The sequence below is a fragment of the Muscardinus avellanarius genome (assembly GCF_963383645.1).
Source record: "Muscardinus avellanarius genome assembly, chromosome: 21".
Lineage (NCBI taxonomy): Eukaryota > Metazoa > Chordata > Mammalia > Rodentia > Gliridae > Muscardinus > Muscardinus avellanarius.
The window spans coordinates 7,738,085-7,761,454 of NC_137807.1; positions in this window are offsets into that span (position 1 = coordinate 7,738,085).

The window sequence follows — 23,370 nt, forward strand, 5'->3', positions numbered from 1 at the left end:
CCCAAGCAAGCACAAAGGGGCCCTGTGTGGACAGCAGGGACCTCAGCATCACACAGTCTCATAGGGATGGACCTGCTGTTTTCTCCCTGGATCTTGGCCACCCTGGCCTTTGTTCCCTCTTTTGTACAGGAAGAGGAATTAGGAAATAAAAATAATCCCATGGCACAAAGTCTTGGCCCTAAATGATGCTCACAAAACACACTGCCCAGGGCCAGGCACAAGCCAGCCGGCCAGCCCCAGCAGCTGCTTTGACTGTGACTAGTTGAAAAAATCCTGGAATGAGTTTTTCTTTCTAGGATGGCAGAGCCTGTAATGATTCCTCTCTCTCTCCCTCCTCTCCTCTCCTCTCCTCTCCTCTCCTCTCCTCTCCTCTCTCTCTCCTCTCCTCCTCCTCCTCCTCCTCCTCCTCCTCCTCCTCCTCTCCTCCTCCACTGCCACCACCACCACCTCCTCCTCTTCTTTTTTCTTTCTTTCTCCTTCTCTTTTTCTACTTTCCTCCTCCTCCTCCTCTTCTTTCTTCTTTCTCTTCTCCTTCTCTTTTTCTACTTTCCTCCTCCTCCTCCCCTTCTTCTCCTCCTCCTCCTTCTTCTTGTTCTCCTCCTCCTCCTTCTTCTTGTTCTCCTCCTCCTCCTCCTCCTCCTCCTCCTCCTCCTCCTCTTCTTCTTCTTCTTCTTCTTCTTCTTCTTCTTCTTCTTCTTTTCTCTCTCTCTCTCTCTCTCTCTCTCTCTCTCTCTCTCTCTCCCCTCTAAAGCCAGAGTCATAAACTAGAAATACAGGGACAGGCTGGGCATGGTCATGAACACGTGTAATCTCAGCACTTGGGAGGCTTGCAGGTTCGAGACCAGCATCAGCAACTTAGTGAGACTCTCGGCAACCTAGCGAGACCCTGTTTCAATAAATAAGTAAATAAATAAGACTGCAAGTTTAGCTTGGAGGTCAAATGCCTCTGGGTTCAATCCCTAGTACCAAAAGAAAAAGAAAACAAAATAAAAAAGAAAGAATATACAAGGACAGCCATGAGGGCAAGAAGAAAGGCTATTTGAAACCTGATCCGCCGTGGATATCTAGGGTCTTCCTTCACTGTGTTTAATGCAGAGATAACAAAATAAATGCAGCCATCCTCCCCAGCACTGAAAATCAATGCCTGAAGACCTCTATCAGAGGAGACACCTTGATTCCTTCCTGTGTGAACTCATCTGTTAAGATCCATGCAGGGCTGGGGGTTGACACTTGATTTTGCCTGTTTTGCAGGACAAGCTGGCAACAGAGACGAAGCCCAGTGCAGGACTTAGCAGCCTTTCCATGAAACCAATTGGGTGTGGACTCTATATTCACACAGATGAGATTTAGACAGAACTCCGTGTTTCTGCACCCTCCCCCCCCCACACACATAACGCACTCTCTACTCGGGGAAGTGGGTCAGAAATTCAAGAGCCACAATTCTGCATGACAGAATCCCATGGGGACCTGTAGCCCATGGTCAAGGACCCACGTTCCAGGTTTCTCAATATTGCTGTTTCGGCTGGGTGTGGCGCACGCTTGTCATCCCAGTACTTGGGAGGCTGAGACAGGAGGATGGCAGGTTCGAGACCGGCCTCAGCAACTTAGACTGTCAGCAACTTAGTAAGACTTGGCTTCAAAATAAAAAATAAAAAGGCCTGGGGGTGTACCTCAATCTCTGATAACTCTCTCTCTCTCTCTCTCTCTCTCTCTCTCTCTCTCTCTCTCTCTCTCTCTCTCCGCTCTTTCAGTCTCCAGCCATGGGCTGCAAGGCAGTCTATCCCCACCACTCTCCTGCAAACACAGGATGCCAGCTTAGTTTCCACAGGGCAGCCTGGCTCCCCTGTAGCCTGGAACACACTTGATGCGTGTCTTGTTTTCCCCAGAAGACAGAGCTTTGGGGACAGCCACAGCAAGGTGGCAAGTTCCCTGGGTGAGCTGGGCGTCCCGTCGCGGTCACCCTCTTAGTGAAGCTCTTCTGGGTGGGGGCTGGGTGCACAAGGGCACAGGCCAAACAGCCCCAGCTCTGCCCTCCTGAGGCCCACGGTCCAGTGACCAAGCGGAATGTGGTGGGGATGTGCTGCGTGTCAGGAAGGAGACAGGAAGCGTGTGCAATGGAGACCACACCGGGCATGCCGGCTTGAGGCAGGGATGTCAGGGAGCCCGGGATGTGACTTCTCAGATGGGATGTGCAGGAAAATGGGAACTGGGCAGTGGAAGAGCAGGGGGGGCGCCCCCGCTGGAGGGCACGGCTTGGGCAAAGACCAGATATGGGGAGTTGAGGATGCAGAAACAGGGCCACCATGAGTGGCCTGGGTCCAGGGGTGCCGGCTGGATCTAGAGAGGTGGGCGGGGCCGCACCTGTGGTGTTGGGGGGTCTCCAGGGCCATGATAACAAGTTTGGGTTTGCCGGGCGTGGTGGCGCACGCTTGTAATCCCCGCGCTTGGGAGGCAGAGACAGGAGGATCGCGCAGGTTCGAAGCCAGCCGCACGCGCTGGCTTAGGAGACCCTGTTTCCAAATAAAAATATAAAATAAGTCTGGGAGTGTAGCCCGGAGGTTGAAGGGCTTCCAGGAACCCCAGTACCACCAAAAAAAAAAAAAAGAAGTTTGGGTTTGGCTGGTGATACATGCCTGCAATCCTACTACTTGAGAGGCTAAGGCAGGAGGATCACAGGTTCGAGGAGAGCCATACGTAGCAATGTAGGAAGACCCTCGACAATTTAGCAAGGCCCTGTTTCAAAATAAAAAGGGCAGAGGGGATAGCTTGGGAGTAGAATTCTCCTGGGTTTCATCTTCTTTATCAAAAATAAATAAATAAAAGAACGGGGGGGGGGATTGATTTCTGCCAGAGCCTTAGGTAGCCGAGAGACAATGATGGTTGTCACGGAGGCACATGCTATGTGATAATTTTTCAGTCGCGAGGCAGACACCTGCACTCACGGGGCTCAGGTGCTTGCCATCTTTTTACTGCAGTTTGAGATCCTTCAGGACAGAGAAATGAAATCCAAACAGTGCCTGGCTGCGGGCACGGGGAGGCATGCCTACCTCTAGTCTCCGCCGATTTCCCGTCCTGGGTCTTTCAAAGTCACTTTGGGACCGGGAGAGGACAGGAGGCGGGAGAAGGGGGGAAGACAATCGATCCTTTGTGTTGTTGAAAATCAACCTCTTTACAAGAGAGCGGTGAAAGTAAATAAGGTAATAAAGCCTGCAGCTCACAGGTCAGGTTGCATGGGCTAGGGCTGAACTCTGGCGGGTTTCCTGGCATTTGGTGAGAGAGGGGGCTTACACCTTCTCGCAAGGGGAGGAGGAGATGTTTTTCTTTAGAACATATTTAGCTCTCTGCTGGCAATATAAGATGTTCTAATAACGCAAAGAATTGCTCCATTTCACTCTAATAACTGTCATGCTTCTTATTTTTCTCCCCCTGGCCATTGAAGTAACAAATACCATTTGGAGAAAAAGTTGGAAAATACGTGCAGCAGTCAGCTTTCTGTCACCGTGACAAAATGTCCAAGAAAGACAGGTGCAACGAGGCCAGGTTTCTCTCGGCTCATGGTTTCGGAGGGTCTTGGCCACACTGCTTTTGGGCCCGTGGCAGGATGCTCTGTCCTGGGGAGAGCGTGCAGTGGAGGAGGCTGCTCACCTTATGAAAACCAGGAAGCAAAGAGAGACACAGGAAGGGGTCAGGTTCCCAGTGTCCCCTGCAAAACATACCCCCAGTGACCTCCTCCCACCAGGCCCCACCTCCTAAAGGTTCCGCCACCTTTAGGCGCTATCGTGGCAATAGCGCCACGAGCCCAGGACCAAACCTCCAATCCCCTTCAGGGGATCCATTATCATGGGCACCGTCTTGAGTATTTGGCAGCAACAAGAGACATTAAGAAATATATATAGAGAGAATATTCTTTTGCCTTTATTTATTTGTTTATTGATTTATTTTTGTGGGACTAGAGATTGAACCCAGGGGCATTCTACCTCTGAGCTAGACCCCCAGGCATCTTTAAATTTTTGTGTTCAAACAAGGTCTCACGAGGTTGCCGAGAGTCTCACAATGATGCTGAGGCTGTCCTCTAACCTGCGATGCTCCTGTCTCAGCCTCCCAAGTACTGGGATTACAGGCGTGCGCCACCATGCCTGGCTTTCTTTTCACTTTTAATGGTCTCTTAGCAAACTACTTTAGATTTGGCTGGCCATAATGGCACATGCTTGTAATCCCGGTACTTGGGAGGCTGAGACAAGAGGATCACATGTTCACGGCCAACCTCAGCTACTCAGTGAGGCCCTCTGTAATTTAGAGAGACCCTGTTTCAAAATAAAGAATAAAAAATAGGGCTGGGGGCATAACTTGGGGGTAGAATTGCCTGGGTTCAATCCCCAGAACTACAAAACATCAACCTCATCATCGTCAACAACAACAACAACAACAACAACAACAACAACAATAACATGACTTCAGATTTAAGCAAAGCACCTTTGGGAGGCTGCATGTTTTTTTTGTGTGTGTGGTACTGAGGGTGGAACTCAGGGGCTTTTCTACCTCCAGGATATCCTCCCAGACCTAATATATATATATATATATAAAATTTATATATATAAAATTTATATATATATAATTTATATATATATATAATTTATATATATATAAAATATATATAAAATTATATATAAAATTTTTGGTGGTACTGGGGTTCCTGGAAGCCCTTCTACTTCCGGGCTACACTCCCAGACCTATTTTTACATTTTTATTTGGAAACAGGGTCTCCTAAGCCAGCGCATGCGGCTGGCTTCGAACCTGCGCGATCCTCCTATCTCTGCCTCCCAAGCTCGGGGATTACAAGTGTGCCCACCATGCCCGGCTATTTTATAATTTATTTGAAAACAGGGTCTCACTAAGTTGCTGAGGCTGGCTTTGAACCTGCGCGGTCGTCCTGTCTTAGCCTCCCAAGTGCTGGGATTGCAAGTGCGCGCCACCACGCCCGGCAGATGACTTCAGGTTTAAAACAAGCCGCGCCATCCTTCCAGCCAAGTGCCTGACTAGTAAGATAGGAGCTAGTGCTGGCCACGGGCCTTTGTTGCACGAACAAGCACAGAGTGAATGGGGAAATAAAACTCACATGTGCTGTTTTCTTTTCTCTGTGTTCTTACCCCTCCTAGAAGGTTTTTGGGGTGTTTTATATGCAGTTAGGAAGTGAAATGTACAGCAGCATTGTGGGGCGAAGGACGTGCTTTTACTTAGGTTTGAATTTTAGCTACATGATGAGTAACTTTCAGTATAAGTATGTCCCCAATACTGTGTGGGATATACTTACACACAAAATGAGCCCTCATTTAGCAGAAACTCAAAGATCACGGGGCATCCTGTGTTTTTTTTTTTTTTTTTTTTTTTTTTGGTGGTACTGGGGGTAGAACCAAGGGGCTTTCTACCTCCAGGCTATACTCCCAAACCTTTTTTTTAAAAAATATTTTATTTGGAAACAGGGTCTCACTAAGTTGCTAAGAGCCTCACTAAGTAGCTGAGGCTGGCTTCGAACCTGCACGATCCTCCTGTCTCCGCCTCCCAAGCGCGGGGATGACAAGCATGCGCCACCACGCCTGGCTCATCCTGTGTTTTTACTTGCTGAATTTTGACAACTGATAAATATTATTAAGATGATGACTGGAGTTGATTTTGGTGTATATCCTAACCCAGATCCCAATCCATTGGTCTGGAAGGCTAGCCAAGCATACTTCCATTTTGTGACTTAATTTGAAATGTTAACAGTTTGTTTATTTATTTATTTTTGTAGTACTAGAGGTTGAATCTAGGAGAATTTTACCTCCAAGGTACACCACCAGACCTTTTTTATTTTTTATTTTATTTTTATTTTTTGCGGGTGTGGGAGGGAACCCAATTGCATTAGACCTCCGAGCTTCACCCCCTGCTCTATTTTTTATTCTTTACTTTGAAACAGGGTCTCACTAAGTTGCAGAGGGCCTCACTAAGTAGCCGAGGCTGTGCGTGAACCGCGATCCTCCGGTCTCAGCCTCCCGAATGCTGGGATTACAAGCGTGCGCCGCCACGCCCGGCTTATTTTTTGTTTTGAAACAGGGTTTCACTAGATTGCCGAGAGTCTTGCTACATTGCTGAGGCTGTCCTTGGACCTTTGATCCTCCCGTCTTAGCCTCCCAAGTACTGGGATTACAAGTGTGCACCACCATGCCCAGTTGGTTAACAGTTTTGAAAGGAAAGAAAAAAATTAGTTTGTTTACTCCAGAGTAAACAAATTAATCCATCTCTAAAGATTCCCTATCTGAAATAATATCAGCCAATCTCAGAAGCTGATCAATAAAGGAGCAAGTGTTATATAGCTCACAGGAAAATCAATTTGGAGTGAAAAAAAAACATGAGTTTTAAAACTCAGTTTCGATTCCTGCCTCCAACCATTGACCTGGCTTTGTTCTTTTGGTGTTTTCTTTGATATTTCTTCTCTGACCCAATTTCTACATCACCATGGGAGACACAGAGGGGTCTCCTTGTTGTACGAATCCCTACAGGTTAAGGGATTGGGCCGCGATGCCCACTAACTGCCCAGAATTGCAGTGGGTTTGCTATGCGCCGGAGCGTGCTGATGTGGTGCTCCCAGGCAGCGTCTCCTGCCAGCATCTCCACCCCGCGAGGCCGTGTTATCATCGGCCCCTCTTACAGATGTGCCAGTTAGAAAGAATGCTAGGAGGGTGTACTCGCTTGTGGGTCGGACTCCGAATGGCTTGTCAGTGTCCCCTCACCCCATCCTTTCTGACTCCAAGGACAGTGCTCCTCCTCTTCCACAGGCAGAGAAGACTGCCAGGGTCTAACGGAGGGCTCGGGAGAGGCTCCAGGGAAGGAGAATTCCCCCAGAGAAAAGCTGCACAGCTCTGGATAACCGAGTTTTTTTTTTTGTGGTACTGAGGGTGGAACCCAGGGGCTTTTCTACCTCTGGGCTATATTCCCAGACCTATTTTCTATTTTATTTGGAAACAGGGTCTCACTAAGTTGCCGAGAGCCTCACTAAGTAGCTGAGGCTGGCTTCGAACCTGTGCGATCCTCCTGTCTCCGCCTCCCAAGCGCGGGGATTACGAGCGTGCGCCACCGCGCCGGCTGGTTTTTTCCATTTAAATGGTACATTAAGTTTTGTTTTCTTCTTAAGTACACAGATATTGTCTCTTTGTTCCCCGACAGTATCTCTCTCTGTCTCTATCTCTTTATCTCCTTCAGGATCCAAAGAATACCGCTGTTACCTCTGGGGAGGAGATTGGTCGGGCCGAGTCAGAGGCCTTTAGTATTTTATGTCATACCTTTAGTCCTATTTGCTTTTTAAAATCATTACAGTAAGTCAGGTGTGTTGGCGCATGCTTATAATCTCAGTACTTGGGAAGCTGAGACAGGAAGATCCCAGGTTCGCAGTCAGCCTCAATAACTCAGTGAGACCCTGTTTCAAAATAAAAGATAAAATAGGTCTGGGGATGTAGCTCAGAGGTAGAATGCCCAGTACCACTGAATGAATAAATACAATTGCATAAATATGCATATCCTTTATAGCATTATTATTATTGTTGTTGTCATTATTTCCAGTTTATTTTTGGTACTAGTTATTATAGCTTGGGGAATTCTACTTCTGAGCTTTACCGTCAGCCCTATTTTGTTTGAAACACGGTCTTGCTAAGTTGTGGAGGGTCTCACTAAGTTGCTGAGGCTGGCCTCAATCCTGTGATCCTCCCATCTCAGTCTCCCACATACCAGGATGGCAGGTGCATGTCACCATGCCTGGCTGTATTTCAAGTTTTAAAAAAGGATATATGAGGGCATCTGTGAACCGTTCACAACTAACATTGTACACAATACTGGACAGATGAAAGCTTTTCCCCAAATATAAGAACAAGCGAGAATGTTCTCTTTGGCCATGTCTAGTTGGTCTCGTGTTTGAGGTCCTAGCCATGGCAACACAGCGAAGAGAAAGGCTATGGGTTGGAAAGAAAGAAATAAAGCTGACTTTATTTTCAGGCAACATGATCACAGATGTAGAAATTTTTAAGGAATCTATTGTGGAAGCTAGTCAAACTGCTAGCAAGGTTTCAGGATACAAGGATAATATCAGTGTATTCATATTAGTTGATGCTAGCAATAGGTATTTTTGTTGGTCAGCCTCCTGCCACTATAACAACATGCCTGAGAGAATCAACTTATGAAGAAAAAAGGGTTCATGGGTTTAAAGGCTCAAAGTATTGCAGGCTCCAGTCTAAGACTGGGCAGACCCATTATTCTTAGAATTGTGAGGAGGTCATACACCATAGCGGGAGTGTATGGAGAAGCAAACCACTTACATCAAAAGCCAGGGAGCAAGAGAAAGCACAAGGGCCAGGGTGCCATTGTCCTGGGCAAGGCACGCCTCCATTGACCACAACCCCCCACTAGGTCCCACCTCTCAAAGGCCCCCCACTTCCATGAGTGCCACCCAGTGACCAAGCCTTAGCACATGGGCCTTTGGGGGACATGGGAGATCCAAACTACAGCACCTCTTATAAAGTAAACATTTAGTATTATTTAAAATATTATTTAAATATTATTTAAAGTATTATTTAAAGTATTATTTAAAATAGCATCAAACCCATAAAATGCTTAGGGATAGATTTGACAAAATATGTCAAACTGTACTCCGAAAATGACACACCAATGTGGAGAGAAATGGAGGAAAATCTAAATAAATGCAGGGGTGGTCTGTCCTGCGGGTTCCTCAATATTGTTAAAATGTCAAGCCTCCCCACATTCATCTACAGTCTTAAGGAAGCCCACTAACATTCAAGCAACTTCCTTCCTTCCTTCCTTCCTTCCTTCCTTCCTTCCTTCCTTTCTTCCTGAAATTGACAAGCAAAGATGAGCATGCTGGTGTACGCCTGTAATCCCAGTACTTGGGAGGTCGAGATGGGAGGATCGCAGGTTTGAGGCTCGCCTCAGCTACTTAGTGAGGCCCTGAGATTAAGCAAGACCCTGTTGAAAGAAAGAAAGATGGAAAAGAAAGATGTTGGCAGAAGAATAGAAAGGTAGACACATGGACTAAACTGGAGAGTCAAGAAATAGACCCACACATATATGGTCAATGTTTATCAAAGTTACCAAGACAGTTCAATAGAGAAAAAAATAGTCTTTTGAACCAGTTGTGCTGTGACAATTGTCTATCCCCGTGCAAACGAATCACCCTCACTCCATGTGTCTACCATCGTATACAAACACTGACTTAACGTGGCTCACAGCCCCGTGGGTAAAGCCCGCTGCTCTTAAACTACTAATAAAAGTGGGCATGATGGTGCACGCTGTAGTCCCGGTACTTGGGAGGCTGAGACAGGAGGATCGCAGGTTTGTGACCAGCTTTGGGAACTTGGTGATTGCCCTCTGCAACTTAGACCTTGTTTCAAAATTAAAAATAAAAATAGGACTGGCGATATAACTCAGACAGAATGCCCCTGGATTCAATCCCCACTACCACCCAAACAAAACCTACTAACTAAAAGAACAGGAGAAAAATCCTTGTGACCTTGAATTAGACAAAAAGTTCTTAGCTGGGATATAAGAACAGGAACCATAAAATTTTGATAAATTTGACTGCATGACAATATAAATCTTCTATGCTTTGAAAGGCACTATAAAGGAAACGACAAGCCATTCACAGACTGAACAACTGTATTTGCAAAATGCACGGATTTTCAACGGCGTATCGCCACTGGAATACTTTTTAAAAAATGGACAGGTAAGCCGAGTGGGGTGGCACATGCTTTTAGTACTTGGGAGGCTGAGACAGGAGGATCACAGGTTCAAGGCCAGCCTCTGCAATGTAGAGCACCCTAGGGAGACCTTTGTCAACTTAGCGAGACTCTGTTTCAAAATTTAAAAAAAGGGCTGGGAGTGTAGCTCAGAGGCAGAATACCCTGGGTTCAATCCTCAGTATCACAAAAATAGACAGTTAAATAGGGGGTGAGGACGGGAGACCATTGGAGCTCTCAGATGCTATGAATCAGTCTGGTCCAGCTGCCTCGAAAGACACGAGAACAATTTCCTAAAGGGTTAAAAGGGCTAGCAGCCATACATCTAAATTACGAATTTACCAGCAGTCATTTATCTAAGTTACTTATCTAAGAGAAGTGCACACACGGCTCCAGCTCTTCAGAAATGTCCAGGGAAGTTTTCTTCTTAATTACTCAAAAACTGGGGGCGACTCACATGTCAGCAAAGAGGTGAATGCATAAAGAAAGCGGGGTGTGCGCCTCCATACAATGGAGTACTACTGTGTGGTCAACAGGAAGCAGCGCACCCGTCCACATGGAGGAATCTCAACAGTGTTATGTTGAGCAAAAGCAGCCAGAGGAGAGGGAAATGCCTTTACATGATGTCTTGGAAAAGACAAAAATCATCTGTAGTGACAGGAAGCAGTCCGGGGCTTGCCTGGGGCTGGGCTTGATTGTAAGAAGCGTGAAAGAATTTAGGGGGATGGAAATGCTCTCTCTCTCTCTTGATTGGAGCAGTGGAATCACTTGTCAAGACTCGTTAACTGTACACTTAAAAGCTACTTATTTTATTGCATGCCAATCATACCTCAATATAAAAATAAAAAATAAAAAGTCATATTCCTTCAGGGAAGACCAAACTGAGTGTGGTGGTGCATGCCTATAATCCCAGTACTTGGGAGGCTGAGACAGGAGGATCACAGGTTTGAGGCCACCTTAGTGAGGCCCTCAGCAACCTAGCCAAATCCTCCGTATTTTAGTAGAACTGTATCAAAATAAAAAATAAAAAATAAAAAGGACTGGGGGTGTAGCCCAGAGGTAGAAGGGCTTCCAGGAACCCCAGTACCGCAAAAAAGAAATTATTGATAATTTTTACTTTCATACCTTATTAATTATTCCTGTACCTAGCTGAATGCCTGGCACACAGGAAATATTTCATAAATGTTTACTGAATGACTATTACCCTGGTTGAGTCTTTTCACATTTTCAAGGAGAATGATTTATTTGCCCCAAAGAAAAAAATCTTCAATGAGTTATTACTACAATCTTTTTAGGCATTATAGATGGGAGAGGGAGAGGAGTTTCACTGAAACATCTTTTCTAGCCAAACAGTCACCCGGCCCACCTTCCTCCCTAAGTCAGGCACTCCCATTAGAGATGTCTCCCGTTTTCAGACAAACTTTTCAGAGAAGGGAAATCTAGTTTTGCAACCTTCCTTTCTTCTGCCTTCGATCTTCTTGTACCATGCCAGTTCTATTTTATTTTTATTTTAAAACAGGATCTCACTAAGTTGCGGAGGGCCTCACTAAGTACTGAGGCTGGCCACAAACCTGTGATCCTCCTGTCTCAGCCTCCCAAGTATTTGGGACTACGGGTATGCGCCATCGCACGTGGTTTGCCACATTTTCTTTGCTCATTTGCTGACGGACACCGAGTTGGTTCTGCAATTTGACTACCGTGAACTGTGCTCCGGCAGCGGGTTTGTGGGACCTTTGCCATAGGCTCTGTGGCTGGACTTGCTGCCGCAGGTGCCTTGGTTGGGTGGCCGGCCACCCTCTTTCTCTAGGCATTACTCCTGATTCCCTCTCACTAAATTCTCTTGGTTTTCCTTGGGCTTCTGTAATCTCTGTCTCATCCTCTACCTGCCTCTTAAAAGTTGAGATTCTCCAAGATACCATCTGCGCTCTCTCTGTTCTCACTCTTTACGGCAATTTGGGCAGTCTCGCCTCTTCTGCTCCAGCTGCCTTCTCTAGAGGCTAGACATCGCCACCTGGAAGGCCCAGACTCCTCAACTCAACACGGCCACCCGAGTTCACCGTCCCCCTTTATGCGTGGTGGGGTGTCACCAGTGATTTGGCCCTTAAACTTGCATGTGAGCCTTATTCCTTCTCCTCTCTCTTCCTCCTTGAAACACTGAAAATGGAGCTAGGGAGTTGTGAAGGAGGTAAAATACCAGCCAGGTTATCAAAAGCTGCTGCTTTATTCGGACCCGGCACCTTCGGGAGTCAGCAGGCTGTGGGGGAGGGACCAACAAGCCACGCATTCGGAGAGTCACGTGTAGCCCCAGTCGGCCGGCTGAGTCACATGGCGGAGAGGAAGCACCGGTGTTTTATAGGCACGCTGATTCTCTCCCGACATCTGTAGTCTCGCGACCTCTGGAGTCTGTCTCACGATGTTTGGAGTCTCAAGGTACCTGGAGTCTCGTGGTATCTCCGCTTCTGGCTCCCAGGGTTCCACCTCCTGTCCCACTGAGGGGGGAGGGACCCGACCTATCATCCTGGCTTTTTGGTGATAATGGGTGGAGACCAAGTCCAAGCTACTTTCTTCTGTCAGGGGAAGTCCTAGGGGGCCCCTTGGCCGGGAGAGGCCGAGTCCTTTGGAAGTGGGCAGGTGGGAGTTGATTGGAGGTTACCCTGGACAGCTTGGTAATGCATGTTTGAATAAACTTTAACAGATGAGGGATGATTAAAAGAAAAGACAAATCATGAGAGCAGGTCCCAGGAAAGGCAGGAGCCCATCAGCTATTGGCCCTTGCCTGAAAGGGAAGGAGCCCAGTAGCTGCTGGCCCTTGGAGCCCTTCCGATATGAGGTAGATTGTCACTAGAGTTATTAATAGTAGCATTTTTCCTGAGAAAGACATACACCACCTTTTTTTAGCAGTTTTCTTCATTAGACCAGAATCTTTGATGTATTAGCAGCATTTTCCCTGAGAGAGAGACACACGCCACTCTTTTCAGCAGTGAGTGGGTTTGGGTCAGTCTGGTCAAATGGAAAATATGCTATTGGGTCAGGAGCATCAGTCACAGATTTTAGAGAGAGTTTAATACTTATGGCTGCCTGGCATCTGGAGAGGGAGAGCACCGTACTATGTAAACAAGTGGACCTCCTAAAATACAAGCATTAAAGAGAATTATGCCGAGAAAAACAGAGCTTAGTGGGCCCCAACACTGTACAAGAGAATTTGTCATGAGGCTGTTGTAATGGAGCCCTTTTTAGCTGGATAAGATGAGGCCAGTTGGGGTCCTCAGCAGTTTGGCTGCGGTAGGTGTGGTGAGGATCACTGTAAATCACCCAGTCCACCGTGGTTGGAGTTGTTTTGGTTGAAGTGACTTGAGGAGGACTTGATACCGTGGCTTAAGAGCCTTGACTGCCAGGTGTGAAGCTGCTTCTTTGGTCCCAGGTTGGGGAAGAGAAAAGACAAGTAAGGGAGATAGGAAGCCAAAGGAGGGGGGCCAAAGGGAGAGCGTGATTAAGTAAAAAAGGGCAACCAAAGAGTAATTCAAAGGGCATCATGAAGGTTGGGGCTTCAAGGGGTGGCCCTTACAAGGGCCAGAGCCAGTGATAGGCGTTCAGGCCATGATACCTACAGCTCAAGAGAGTTTTGTTAGGTGGTTTTTAAGAATCATATTCATTTTTTTCTACCTTTCCTGATGACTGTGGTTGATATGGGATGTGGAGCTTCCCTGAAATGCCAAGGGCTTTTGCCACCTGTTGAGTAACCTTAGAAATAAAAGCCGGTCCATTATCAGACCGTAAGGAATTAGGGAGTCCAAGGGATGACGTCCAAGCATTGAACATTGGCCACCATGCTGGCTGTCTCGTCCTTTGAGGAAAAGCCTCTACCCAACCTGTTAGGGTGTATACCATGGTAAGAAGATATTTTAGTGAGAAGGCATATGAGTGAAGTCAATTTGCCAGTTCTGTCCTGGCAAGTGTCCTCTCATTTGGTGGGTAGGAAAGGCGGGGCGAAGGCCTCTTTGGAGAGAAACAGCAGTGCAAGTAGAACAGGAGACACTGACTTTACTAATCAGCTGTTGCAGGAGGGGAGAATAAAACAAGGGGTTTAGGAAATGTTTAAGCGCTGTAGGACCCAAGTGTAGGGAATTATATATTTGGCGAATGACCTCTTTGGCCTGAGCCTCAGGCAGGGCAATTTTGTAAAAGAGAGCCTGTAGTACATGGCGATTGGTTTACTCGCTACCCGGAGAGTTACCTGGACTGGCAAGGAGGATTGAGTTTGAGGAGTCCAGGAGCCGTCAGTCTTCGGCCAGGCCGAGTAGGGCCAGCAGCAGGCCCTAGTCTGGAAGGGTGGTCCCCCTGTTTTAAGGGGCCTGGGGCTCACCGCTTTTCCAAGGGCATTCACTTTTCCAGTGTCCCTCCTGGCCACACGCCGGGCATGGTCTGGTTGGTGGACGCGGCTGAGGGCAGCTCCGGGCACAGTGACCATTGAGTCCACATTTAAAACAGGCTCCTGGAGGTGGTTGTCATTGCTGTCCTCCACACCTAGGTGGCGCTCATCACCCCGAGGGCTGAGCCTTTTCCGCTGGCCGCAGAGCAGCTACCAGGGCTCGGACCTGCCAATCTGCCTTCTGGCAGTGTCAGAGCGTACGCTCCACCTCCGCCTGTTCCTCTCTGGAATTAAAAACTTTAAATGCCATGTTAACCAAATCTCAGATAGGAGTTTGAGGACCGTCCTCAGCCTTTTTAAATTGTTTCCAAATATCAGGGGCTGATTGCCCAATAAAATGAGTTGCCAGTGCCACAGATCCTGCCTCAGTAGATGGATCTAAGAGGGTATAGAGGGTAAAAACCTCCAGAGTTGGTTCTTTAAGGGAGGATAGTGGGGGGCCGGAGGAGTGGGTTAGAGTGGGAGGCTGCCCTGTAACAAGATGGTAGCCGGGGTGGTGAGGAGAGTGATAGGTCGGGTCCCTCTCCTTCCCCACATGATCTCACAGCAGGGACAGGAGGCTGAACCCTGGAGGCTAGAAGCAGAGATATCGAGAGACATACTCCAGAGGTCGTGAGACTACAGATGTCATGAGAGAATTGGCATCCCATGCCCCAAACATCAGCTTAAAAGGAGGACCACTTCCGCCCACCACATGGACGACTCAGTGGTCCTATCGTATTACTTGAGACTCTCCAGGTGGATGGCTCGTTGGTCCCTTCCCCCAGCCCCCTGACCTCGCCCCAAACCCCGAGCCCCAAAGATGCTGAGGTGCTGAGGTGATTCTTCTGATTAAAAGCAGATTCTGGCACCTCGCTGGGGGCTTTGTCTCTTCCAATCTCCCCAAACCCCTTATCTCCCAGGACCTCTACTTTCAACGTTTCAGAGACATCCTGTGGATCAGGGTCCTCAGAAAGTGGCACCTGTAACCCAGCACCCATGTGTTATCACAAAATGGCAACTGTGCCTGTGACTCAGCAAAAGTGCAGGCTGGCGCAAGCCAAGATGGCGACTGTGACGTCGTAAGGTTGTGACTGTGTAACGTCACAAGATGGCGACCAAGATGGCAGTTGTGATGCCCAGGTAGCGACTATGTGCCATCACAAAATGGCGGCTGGTGGGGAGAGCATTCGGAGGGGCGGGAGTGCAGGGGAAGAAAAAGCCTGGACATAAAGAACTTCCGACCATTTACCAGACCACTTACAAAAGTTGCTGAGATCGGTCAAGACCTTAAAATCTAAACTGCCACTCTCAGGCCACGAAGACCTATTATCTAACTCGTAACCATTCTGGACATAACTCCCCCACCAAACCTAGAATTTGGAGATTAGATTTTGAAGGTGTGCCTCCCCATAATTGGTCCGCAGGCCAGAACAAACAAGACACAGGTGTCCCCAATAATTCTGTTAAATGTCCAGGAATGGGGGGTTCTTGAACCAATGATCCAGTTGTCACCAGAGTCTTGGATGAGTGGTCCCAATGGACTGGAAGACAAGGGTCCCCAAGCACTTGGTTTTGGGTTCCAGCAAACCGGTATTGAACTCGATTTTGGAGGCAGAAAGCTGGAACCCGCTGACCAAGGGAAGAAGGTACTTACCTAGTGCCAAAACGCAGAGCAGAGCAGTGCCGGCCAGTGCCAGCAGCTGTGGCCCTGGGCGGGGTTTGGGCAGTGACAGGAGCACTGAGCCAGAAAAATGGCGGTGGGCACTCAACGAGGTGGTGCGGGCGGCAGGTGGTGCTGGTGGTGGCCGGAGCTTGGGGACTGAGCAGCAGTGGGCAGCAAGAGTGGCTATGGTGACCGGCATGCGGCAGGACCTGGGTGGCTGCAGGATGCACGTGGCGGGCGCCGAGGCAGGTCCATGGGGCCCAAGCGGTCAGCAGAGCTGGCGCTGGTGGCAGCCTGGTAGGCGGAGGTTTCGGTAACATCTGCGCGGAGCCTGCAAGTGGCAGCAGGAGCAAAGCCTGCAAGCCGGGCGCCAGTGCCGGACCTAGCAGGCAAGCAGCTGGTGGGTCAGAGAGTCCGGTGATCAAAAAGAGAGAAAAAAAAAGGAAAAAATACAAAAACAAAATCCTCCCAGGTTTTGTGCACCATATGAAACATTGAAAATGGAGCTAGGGAGTTGCGAAGGAGGTAAAATACCAGCCAGGTTATCAAAAGCTGCTGCTTTATTCAGACCGGCACCCTCGGGGAGTCAGCAGGCCGTGGGGGAGGGACCAATGAGCCACACATTTGGAGAGTCACGCATAGCCCTAATCGGCCGGCTGAGTCACGTGGTGGAGCGGAACCACCGATGTTTTATAGGCACGCTGATTCTCTCACGACATCCGTAGTCTTGCAACCTCTGGAGTCTGTCTCTCAATGTTTGGCATCTTGAGGCACCTGGAGTCTTGCAATATCTCTGCTCTGGCTCCCAGGGTTCTACCTCCTGTCCCCATCGAGAGGTCATGTGTGGGGAGGGACCCGACCTATCACTCCTCTTCCTTCGTCTCCCTCTCTTCCTTTCCTCCTCTTTCTCCTTTTCCTTTGCTCTTCCTCTTCTTTCTCCTTCTTGTCCTCTTTATCCCTCTCTCCCTCTCATCCTTCTACTCCCCTCCCTCTTCTATCTTTTCCCTTTCCTCCTTTTTTCTTTCTTTTTTCCTCCTCCTTCCTTCTCCTTCTCTTCTCCTCTCCTCTCTCTTCCTATTTCTCTTCCTCCTTTCCTATTAGTCCTCCCTCTCCTCCACTCCCTCTCTTTCTTTTTCCCTTTCTTCTCTCCTGTCTCTTCCTATGTCACTCCCTCCTTTCCCTCTCCTCTTCTTCCTCTCCTCCCTCTCTTCTGCCTTCTCCCTTTCCTCTTCATCCCCCTTTTCTTCTTCCTCTTCATCTTCTTCCTCCCTCTCCTCATACCCCTCTCTTCCTCTTTCTCCTCCTCCTCCTTTTCCTCTTCTTCCTCTCTGTCCCAATTCCCAAGTCCATTTCAATCAACAGCCACCACTCGGGCAGGAGGAGGTGGAGCAGGGACCATGCTTGAGCAGGAGAGGGGGCAGCATTACTTAGATAGAGGGCCAGGGTGAGTGGGGGATGGGGATGAGTCAGGTGCAGGGTTAGGAAGTTGAAAAAGATCAAACCTAATGGCTTAACATCTCTCAGAGAGAAGATGCGATAGTTGCTTTCATATATCCAGAGGACACCACAACAGAGGGAATCAAGTCCATGGGACGTCCGTGATCAGAATCCCGGGGCTGGGGAAGCTACAGGAAGGCAGGGTTGGTGCCATCGAGGTCAAGTCCAAGGCTTCCTACAGTGGAGGTTCTTACTGCCTTGTGATATAGTGAGTTTTCTGTCGCTGGAGGTATTTCAGCAGAGCAGGCAGGTTTCTGGCCAAAAAATAGTAGATGGTTTCAGTTTTAGATTGAAGAGCAATTGAGAGGAAGAAACATGGCTTAGCTGAGCGGGCCCTGTGGTCCTTTCCAATCCCAAAGGACTGGCTGGCTGTGGCTCCAGGCCACCAGACAAAGAGACAAAGATGCCATTGGCATCACAGAGATGCAAAGCTCTGTGCTTTCCTTTCTTATTTGGACAGTGTTCACCCTGGGGAACTTGCAGCAGAGCCCAGCAATTAGAATTTCAGCTAATCTGGGCTCAGAGTTCCTGGCTGCAAAGCACGCTGCTAATCAGAAAGGTGCGTTCCTTCCCCCTACCCATGCCCCTGTTTTGGGGATTAAGAACAGAGCAGCAGGGAGTGAGGGGGCTCCACTTGGGATAAACACCGATGGCTCTGGCAGGCCCAGCCACCACCTGAATACCAACTAAGCTGCACAGAGGTCTGGAAACTTTTTGGAGGTCAGAAGTTGCTGTTGCATGCTGGGGAGCTGGCTGGGGTTCAGCCTGGGCTGGCTGGAGGTTTAATATAACGGATTTACCGCATTAGGTACATTGTTACACAAACATTGCAACAATAATATCTTTTTAAAGGGTAGGGTTTCAACCCTGCTGATCAAGCCACAGAAAGAGTATACATTGTATCAGCGGGTTGAATGTAATCTAGACTCAAAGTAACAGCACCTAAAAATGGAAAGTTGATTTCTTCCTCAAACAAACACTTCACAGAGAGGTTTTGGTTGGAGATACTGTCAGAGGCAGGCTCGCTCTCTCTCTCTCTCTCTCTCTCTCTCTCTCTCTCTCTCTCTCTTATCTCTTGTGTCTTTTTGTGTCTCTTATCTCCATATCTCCAGTGTCATTACTTTTTTTTTTTTTGGTGGTACTGGAAACCCTTCTACCTCCGGGCTATACTCCCAGACCTATTTTATATTTTTACTTGGAAACAGAGTCTCTTAAGCCAGCGCGGCTGGCTTCGAACCCGTGCTATCCTCCTGTCTCCGTCTCCCAAGTGCGGGGATTACAAGCGTGCGCCACCATGCCCGGCTCATTCCTGACCCCAGAGTCCAACATGGTGTATCACTATGGCGGCTAATTAAAACGAATGGGGGCCAGGTGTGGTGGTGCACGCCTATAATCCTAGTGTTTGGGAGGTCAAGACAGGAGGATCATAGGTTGAGGTCAGCTTTGGCGACTTTAAGAGACCTTCTTTCAAAATAAAAAAAATTAAAAGGGCTGGGTCAGAGGTAGAATGCCCCTGGACTCAACCCCCAGTAACATACACACACACACACACACACACACACACACACACACACACACCAAAAAACAAAACAGACAACAAAAAGAAGGGGCAGGGACTTGCTTCTCCTCTTCAGGGACATGATTTAGTTTGCGTGTATTGTGCCAGTATTGGGAAGAGGCATCAAAATGTATTAATGTGCTGGTATTGGAAAATTGCTTTGATAATTTCCAAAATGTAAAATATAGCCAGAGCTTAGGTGCTGTGCTAGCACTCAGACAGGGAGGGGGCTGCAGCGATTATAATGCAGAGGTCCTCTCTGTCTTTGCCCTTCATTCTAATCATTAACCTATAGTAAAAGCCTTAGAGTCAACTGAAGCCATTAGCCCTAAAACTACAATAGAGGCAACCAGTGCCTCTGTTTACCTCCTCTCCTCTGGGATCCGGCTTGGGCATAGGAAAGGTAAACTTTGTGTGCGGCTTCAAAGCACCCTAGTTGATGAGCAACCAATACTGCCCAATACAATAGAGCCGAGGGCCAGGTAGATTCTTGACCCTTGCACTTAGTACCTGCACTGTCTGGACACAAGGAGGTACCACCTGGCTAAGGAATAAGTAACTAGCCCATTGCCTTGGTAACGCTGATGAGAAAGATACCAATACAAAATCTATTTAAGGGTTGGGGTCCCCAAAAGGGGCCGGAGTTCCATTTTCGGGCTCCCCAGCATGCGGGTCGGCATGCTGCTTTTTTTATCTTCTCTATTTCCTACTGATTTATTTCCTACTAATTTTGTAATAAAGATTCGTTAAAAACACCGGGCGTGGTGGTGCACATTTGTAATCTCTGCACTTGGGAGGCAGAGACAGGAGGATCGCGCAAGTTCGAAGCCAGCCGTGCTGGCGTAAGAGACCCTGTTTCAAAAATATAAAAAATAGGTCTGGGAGTGTAGCCCGGAGGTAGAAGGGCTTCCAGGAACCCCAGTACCACCAAAAAAAAAAAAAAAAATTGTTAAAGCTGCACTGAGCTGCCCGTTAATTTTTCTATTTTTTCAACCAACCTTAGTTGAATAAGAAGAAGAACCCCACCGTTTCAAACTGTAACCTGTATCACTTACGTCTGCCTTCCATTTGGAGATAGAATTATAGGAAACGACCATTTTAGACCAGTAGTCAGAAGCCCTACAAGCACATCCCGTTTTCCTTCTCCTATCTCCCAGGTCCAGATCTTATGGGTGTAAAATTAACAAGAACCCTCTCACAGTTTGGATCATCACTCTCCTGAACTGGAGCTCAGGCACCCCAGGATACAGGGAATTAAAATACACAGCAATCGTGGGTGGTTTCTGTCCAATGATTTCTTCTACAGCAAAAAGAAACATGAAAACTCCCCAACCCTTATTCTTTTAAACTGTTCCCCTTTGAGGGTTTTCCAGTGGGGAAACCATGATGTCAGAGATGTAATTTTAGGGGTGTGTGTGTGTGTGGTGCTTGGTATTAAACCCAGGGGCATTCTACCTCCAAGACACATCCTCAGTCCTTTTTTATTTTGTTTTGAAACAGGATGTCACTTTGCTAAGTAGCTGAAGCTTTGAACCTGCAATTTTTCCATCTCAGCCTCTCAAATATTGAGGTTATAGGTATATGCCAACAAACGTGTCTAATTTTAGTTTTAAAAGACAGATCTAGCAGCACACCTGCCATATTAGGTGTTTAAGAAATGAGCTGGGCTTGGGAGGCTAAGACAGGAGGACTTCAGGTTTGAGGCCAGCTTCAGCAAATTAGCAAGACCCTGTCTCAAAATTGAAAAGGGGTTAGGGTGTATAGCTCAGAAGTAGAATGATCCTGGGTTCAATCTCTAGTACCAAAATGAAACAAAACAATAAAACAACACACACACACACACACACACACACACACACACACATCAAAACCCTTTTCAGGTACTTGATAGTTATTGGTTCCAATAATGACAATAAGAGCTGCTATTTTATTTTATAATTATTTTCTTGTGGTACTAGAGATTGAACTCAGGGGCATTCTACCTCCAAGCTACACCCCCAGCCCTAGAACCATGATCCTCCTGTCTCAGCCTCCCAAATGCTGGGATTACAAGCATGCACCACCATGCTTGGCCCCAGTTTTTTATTTTTTTATTTATCTATTTTTGTAGTAACGGGGATGAAACCCAGGGGCATTCTACCTCCAAGGTACATCTCCCAGTCCTATTTTTATTCTTTATTTTGAAACAGGGTTTTACTGAGTTGCAAAGGGCCTCACTACGTAGCTGAGGTTGTCTGTGAACCAGGATCCTCCTGTCTCAGCCTCCCAGGTACTGGGATTACAAGTGTGCGCCACCACACCTACCTCCCAGTTTTAAAAATTTTTAATAGGGTCTCACTAAGTTTCAGAGGGCCTCACTATGTAGCTGAGGCTGGCTGTGAACCAGGATCCTCCTGTCTCAGCCTCCCAAATGCTGGGATTACAAGTGTGCACCACCACGCCCAGCTACACCATCTTTTCGAGATAACAAATGAGATTTCTTTGACTGGATTCTACCAACCAGAAGAGGGAACAAAAAGGATCCAGGTGCATTTGGTAGAAATATATATTAAGTAGTCATTATAAATGATGTCCTGTGTCTCCACAGAGGTCTGCCAGGTGATTAAAACATCTTTTAAAATCCTCCCCTTTGTTTTCTGCTTGGCTATAAACTTTTCCCCCTTTTCCTGCCTCCTTTTTATTGTGACAGTACCCAACATAGGTGCTGAGTGAGTACTTGTGGAAGGAATCAGTGAATGAAACAACTCTTCAGGCTGCTGAGTACAAATACATTAGCTGGGGCTGGGTGCGGTGGCGCATGCTTGTCATCCCCGCGCTTGGGAGGCGGAGACAGGGGGATCGCGCAGGTTCGAAGCCAGCCGTGCTGGCTTAAGAGACCCTGTTTCAAAAAAAAAGAATATATATATATATATATTATATAAAAAATATATATATATATGTTTCTGGGAATGTAGCCCAGAGGTAGAAGGGCTTCCAGGAACCCCAGTACCACCACCAACAAACAAACAAACAAACAAACAAACAAACACATTAGATACATTAGCTTAGGATGCTTTCTTGGGTACAGAATGAACTCCAGACAGAATGACAACCCTTTCTGTGATCAAGAACCATGTTTGGACCCTGGCTTGGTGGTGAATGCCTGTTATCTCAGTACTCAGGAGGCTGAGACAGGAGGATCATAAGTTTGAGGCCAGCCTTTGCAACTTAGTGAGACCCTGTTTCAAAATAAAATAGGGTTGGGGGTGGGTGTAGCTCAGAGGTAGAATGCCCTTGGGTTCAGTCCCCAGTAGCCCACCTCACGCCATGTTTGGGAGAACTTGGGTCAGTTTGAGGGTACTCAGTCCCTAAGATGACCTTTCCTCCTGGTGAGCTCTGTAGCTCCAGGCATATGAATCACTTACGATGCTTCTTCAACAACACAGCTCCTGGCCAGGCATGACCACACACACCTGTGACCCCAGTACTTGGGAGGCTGAGATAGGAGGATCTTAGGTTTGATGACAGCCTCAGCAGTATAGCGAGACTCTGAGCAGCCCAACGAGATCCCATTTCCAAATTTTAAAAGGGCTGAGGGTATAGCTCAGAAGTAGAATACCCCTGGATTCAATCTCCAGTACTCCCTTTCCCCAAAAAAACCCCCCAACACAGTTCCTAGCTGGGTGTGGTGGTGCATGCATGTAATCCTAGTACTTGGCAGGCTAAAACAGAAAAATCACATGTTCAAGGCCACCTCTAGCAACCTAGCAAGTCTCTATTTCCAAAAGAGAGAGAGAGAGGGAGGGAGGGAGGGAGGGAGGGAGGGAGGGAGAGAGAGAGAGAGAGAGAGAGAGAAAGAGAGAGGAGATCACGGTTTGAGGACAGACTCAGCTACTACTTAGTGAGGCCCTTTATAACTCAGACCCTGTTTCAAAATAAAGAATAAAAAAATAGGGCTGGGGGTGTAGTTCAGAGGTAGAATGCCCCTGGGTTCTATCCCCATTGCTGCAAAATAAATAAATAAATAAATAAATAAATAAATAAATAAATGGCTGGAAGTGTAGCTTGGAGGTAGAATGCCTTCAAATTCAATCACCAGTACAAAAAATAAAATAAAAATTAAACATATTTCCTGGTGATGGGGCCGAATCTGTTGGGTCAGCTCCCAGGCAGGGGCAGGAGTTTTTATTTCTAATTAGCCCCTGGATTTCTCCTAGGTTCAGTTGAATTGCCCTATATAAGCATAACGGGTCCCTTTGATCGGGTGGGCTCCGTCTCGGGCCTCCCTCCCCCTCTCTGCTAACACTTTGTTTTCTCCTTAAAGCTTTGCAAAGGGGAAAAAGATGAAAAAGGAATGCACTTCTTTGGGGACAGGTCTCAGTGGAAATGAACTGAGGGAGATTGAAATGAGAGCCACGTGGTAGAATTTCCTCATTCTTCCTCTGTTCTCGGAGTGCATTGCTTTGCTTGACATAAATAGGTTTTT